Below are 5,732 nucleotides of genomic sequence, written 5' to 3'. Positions count from 1 at the left end.
TCCACATTGGCGGCCATACACGCCGCCTTCATCTGCATAACCCTAAGTGAGAACTCAGGGTTCTCAACCGCTCGGTCCACCACACAGACAACCCCCTTCTTGAGGAACCAGGCTATATCTTCTTCCAAAACCTTCCTCTTCGACCCTTCCATAGCCAACTTCTTATCCTGCAGCTTCACCCTCCTCTCCAATGCCTCTTTCTTTGACTCCAAACCCTCCACCTGCTGCGAAAAATGCTCCACTTCCATGTACAGACTCACCACGTGCTCTTCCATAGATGTCTTCTCCTCATCCAACAAATCATAACGCTCCTCGAACTTACACTTCTCTTTTTCAAGGCTCAGCACCCTCTACCTTAGCTCGTCACGCTCAGAATTGATGGCAGTAAAGTCCGCCAAGTTTGAACCGATGTGACAAAGGCACCCATCCGCCGCCATTAGGTAAGGGGAAACCTAATACGCTACGTATTGTAATATGTTAGCCATATGAGAGTTGGATAGGAGCTCCAAAGCTTCAATAGTGGTCGGAGGGAATTTGTGACGACTCCACTCATATGCAACTGAATGTTGCGTAAGTAGAGACTCGCAAATGAGCGTCCACTCTAGGAGGAAGACACCGGAAGTAACCAGAGGAGTAGGAGGAGCACCCGCATCAGCATCGTCCCTCAACAGAGACGAAGTAAAACCAGAGGAGGTTGGAACTTCACCCCTAGCTCTTTCCCAAGATCGCCACCACCAAGATTAATGTTTTCATTTGGCTCTTATTTTGGTCAATGACGTAGTTATGTTGCCTCATGGTTCACCCCTTCCGACAGGTTCAAAGCGTCCTCATCGAGGATGGTAATCAAAATACCAGACTCCCCCATCAAGAAGTCCACATTGCGTTTCTTGAGAAGATGTTTTCCAATAGTACTGACACCAACGTCTCCGTCAAGGGGGGAGTCCATCCAAGCTATCTGCCGCTTGGTAGTTACCCAGCCATCGCCAACTGTCACATCTTTCGATGGATCATCTTCGGAGTTCTGAGGCGTAGGGTCATCATGAGAAACACCTTCGACAACTGCATTCACTAGCACCAAATCAACTTGAGGACCATGCCCTTCATTCCCAACAACAGGGGGCACAACAAGTGTCAGAGCTCGATCAACGCTAACAGGCGGCAGGAGGATCTCCACCAAAGGTACCTCACGGTACTAGAGAGTTCCTTGACCTTGCCCCACAACACCATTTCAAAGGGTAAAATCCTCTCTTGACCTACAAAAGCAAGAAGTAAAACGAGATGAGTAAATTGATTCCCCTAAAATATACCTTTTTTTTGGGGGGGGGGGGGGGGGAAGAGGAGAAGAACACTTATCATCCTTCTCCATGAAGTACTGAGGCGTCATCCCTCGAGTCCTCCATGTGACACTCATCCCAACCGCGGCTAGGATGTGATCCTCCCAGTCTTCCCCAGTGAAGTAGAAACCCCCCAACGCCTGTGCCACGGTTAAAATAACACCCCACAGTTTGGGCGATCGGTCAGAGTAATCGGTCCTCCGGGGATATCCGTAACTAACTAAGTTGCGGTTCACCCAAAAACACTTGTTTTGCCAATTCTTCTTGGGTGCTTTCTGGTTAACGATGAACGCATTAATGCCCCACGTTTATGAGAAGGTATGAATGTTAGACTCAGTGGAAGAGTTGAAGAAGGCCTTGAACGCCCAGAACTAAGGCAGCACCCGAAGGGATCGACAGGCCAGTTCAAAGCCCACGATTTTGTTGACAGCGTTGGGAGTCAGATCACCCACAGAGAAACCATATTAACGCATGATCTTGTCAAAAAATTCAGTTGTGGGCAACCTCAGGCATGCCTTGAAGATCATAATGGGGACTCCAACCTTTCCCTCCCGTGGACGAGAGATGATCGCCCCTTTCCTAGGATACTACACCCCGTGTTCGGGCATAAAGTCGAACCTGGTTTAAAGAGCTTTAAACTAGCTTGGAGTTGGCTCTATTCTAGTCTTTGGTGTTGGCATTTTCTCTTGAAATGCAAGAATAAAGTGGACGATAAGGAAGACAAAGAAAAGATAGAAGCAGTTGAAGAAGTGGGAAACGCAAAGAAGAAAACCATCCTTGATAAGGAAGGTTTTAAATGCAAGTTTGGGGTATCGAACATTTACCATGATGAAACTGTCTATGTAGACGGCTTCGTCACATCAGCGTACGTCAGGGTCATCTGCACTGAACACGTGTCTTGATCTAAGCTAGAATAACTCAGCTACGATCCTCCAATGGGACTCCTCCACGTCATGTCGGCCCAGAAGGGACACATGACACCGTTGGGATCGTGCACTAGGGACAACAGGTATAAAATGACCCTTCTTCTCCAGAAGAAGGGATCGCTTTGTCTCCGTTTAAACCCTAATTATCTTATCCTCAAACATACACTAACTAGACCGTCGGAGCTTCATCCCGTGATCACATCCTGGACGTCGACTGATGTTATCTCTTCGTTAATGAGATTACAGGGCTCAACCCAACCGGAATCAGCAAGTGACGGTGTTGAGTCCAAGGCCCATATCATAACAACTATTTATGATCATTGAATAGTTAGATCTAGAGATAGAAAAATCCTAGGGTTAGGTGGTAATATTTAGTAACCTTGACTATGTTAGAGAGCATTAATAATCATATTATGTGCTTGATTTATTGGCTTGACCATAGATAAGAAAATCACTAGATCTTATCATTCAGAGTCTGAATATTTATGAACCAATTAGGTGTTCACTTGTTGCGTGATCATTGTAATGGTAGTTCATGAATTGGTAAATGCTAGGAAATCGGAACAATATAACTAGTAACTTAGAATCGGTAACCAACTAAATAATCTATTGCATAAAAATCAAATATAGGGTAAAGGTGATTCGAGGCTAAATGAAAGTTCTCTTTAATCTTGATTTAAAATTGTTTTTGTTTTGTTTGCTTTAGTCTAAGTAACTTTTCTTTAATTATTAGTTGATAATTTAAGTTTTTCTGAACTTGCAAAATCAGATAAAAACCCCCCAATTTAATATTATTTCTTAGTTTAATTAGTAGCAATAGTTTTTAGTTAAAATCATGCTCGTTTTCCTTGTGTTCGACACTCTTTTCTTGCCTTTACTATACTATTATACGACTAGGTATACTGCTTATTGTGTTTTAGTTGGTTTAGATTTTATAAGATTATAAATATTAAAACTAGTGCATATAAAATAACACATCAATACTTTTTTTATATGCCATTAGATTTAGATTTTATGCTTTTCCAATGCCTTTATGTTGGTTTGGAGATCCATGGTTGTTTCTAAACATTTTGGAGCATTTGAAAAAGTTTTATATTTTGGGGATTTTCAACTGCAATTTTTTTATGAAAATTAAATATTTTGTAAATGTAAATTGTTTTCTCAAATAAGATTGAATTTTAGGAATGTCACATTTGTGTAAGAGAATGGATATAAGTGAACTATGGGTTAACACTTATACCTAGATTTAAACTTTAGATGCTTAACTTTTTTTTAGAACGACGTGTTTGTATATATATATATATATATATATATATATATATATATATATATATATATATATATATATTTGGGATTGAACCCATGACATCCTTGTTAGAAACACCTTGTTAGCCAAGTTGCGATTAACTAGTAGCATAGGTAAGTTTCCTATTTTGTTTTTGGTGATGATTGAATATTTGCTTTATTTGCTTGCCTTGTTTGTTGTTCATTCATTTACAGTACTTACCATTGGTAATAGTATTATATAGGTGCAATTTTGTGTATGCCAAAGAAGTATGAATACCATGGGTGCTTAGGCAACAACTTTGGATTGGAGTCTAATCGAATGCCTCGAGATATGTTGCATATTACATTTGTGCAAGTACTAGAAAAGTGAGTGATGAAATATGGTGCTTGGAGTGTCAATAAGATCATTGGTGATGTGTACGGTGCATATTTTCAGTTTATGTCACCAAAGATGATCAAATATAGTTACAAATTTGTTTTATATTTCTATTGGATGAGTTGATGGTTGAATCGGGTCTAACTGATGAGGAAAAAATCATTGTAGTACAATTGGCTGCCAAGATGAGGCGTTCCCAACAATGTCCTGAATATTGGGCATATTTATGAGAAGAAAAATGCAAATTAGGAAAACATAGAACACAAAACTTGTAGGTAGTTGATTCCTCTTTTTGTGGAAACTTGAATCAGTTTGTAGTTTGAGTTACAGGTAATAGACTAGAATGATGTCATAATAGACTAGAATGATGTCATATGAGGACTAAACATATAAAGGATGTTATGTTGTTCATAGAGGATTTTATATCATGTCCCTTGTTAATATTCAGGGTGTTATTGGGAAAATATGAAGTCTTAAATTGTTGATAAATGTCTTTGAGCTTTTTGTGTAAATATAGAAACTAAGGGAGACGAGATGTCTAGTGTTGTGAAGTTGTGTTTAAACTTTAAAGGGTTGCAAAGTTACACAACATCAAATGAACTATTAGTTGAAATAACATTATGAGTTTAAAAAGTTGTTGATCTATGTAAAGACCTTTATTAGAATGAAGATAATATTGAACCTTCTAAGGGTGATGATAGTTTATGGAGCTTATCTCTTACTCGTGATGAAGAGTCAGAATTGCTTTTGAGATATCTTAAGTCTACTACATATATTGATTTTGATTTAAATGAGATGAATTTTCCTGCCAGATTACTATCAATAAATCTTAGCGGATTCAAGGTAGAGATAGACATGGATTGGTTATGTGTAAAATGAATGGGAAAAATTAAATGATAGTTTATAGAGTTTATCCCTTACGATGATGAAGAGTAAGAATTGCTTTTGAGATATGTTGAGCCTAATGTGGACATCAATGTTGATTTGACTGGGATGAATTTTCCTACTAAATTACTATTGATAATCTTAGGGGTTTCAAGTTAGGAATGAATGTGATTTATTTAGATTTCAAGTCTTGGAGGTTTCAACCACGAGTTGGCCATTGGAAGGTATGTGACGTACTTCAGTGTGTTAGCATATCGTCTAAATGACGAATCATCTCCCTCTATCATTGCAAAAACAGGGAGTTACAGTAGATGAGCGAGAACCCATTTTAAAATGAAAAGTCCCACTTAAATACATTTTTGTCATTTGGAAATGAATGGTAATTTGGTGAAATATACTCAAAATTTGGCTTTTTAGAAGAAAAAAATATTTAAAAATAAATGTTTTTTTTAGTTTTCTCGTAAATCTATTAAAATAACTAGTTTATAACCCGTAGGAATCGCGGTTATAAAATTATTAAACTTTTATAGTAAAAAATCAAAAATATTAATCATTTATTTTAAATAAACTATTAATTAAAATATATTTTATTAGTTATATAAAATTATAATCGTTGATTTAAATAAATACGTAACCTTATAATTTGTATTAATTTTTATTCTAATGTTATTAATTTAATGTAATTAGAGTGAGAAATTTAAAATTTAAAACGAAAAATAAATAGATTGACAAGTTGTATGATATTAATTAGAAAAAACATCATAAATGGTCACTGTGGTTTCCCAAAATCTGAAATTTAGTCCCCGTGGTTTAAAAACCTCATAGATGGTCCTTGTGCTTTCAAAACTTTTGACAGTTGGTCCTTATCCCTCACACCGTTAAAACCCCACCGTTAACTCTTATTTCATTAAAATAATATAAGGG

Source organism: Lactuca virosa, chromosome 4, assembly GCF_052849685.1.
Source record: "Lactuca virosa cultivar CGN04683 chromosome 4, Lactuca_virosa_CGN04683_v6, whole genome shotgun sequence".
NCBI classification, from domain to species: Eukaryota; Viridiplantae; Streptophyta; class Magnoliopsida; order Asterales; family Asteraceae; genus Lactuca; species Lactuca virosa.
This window is presented reverse-complemented; position numbering follows the sequence as displayed.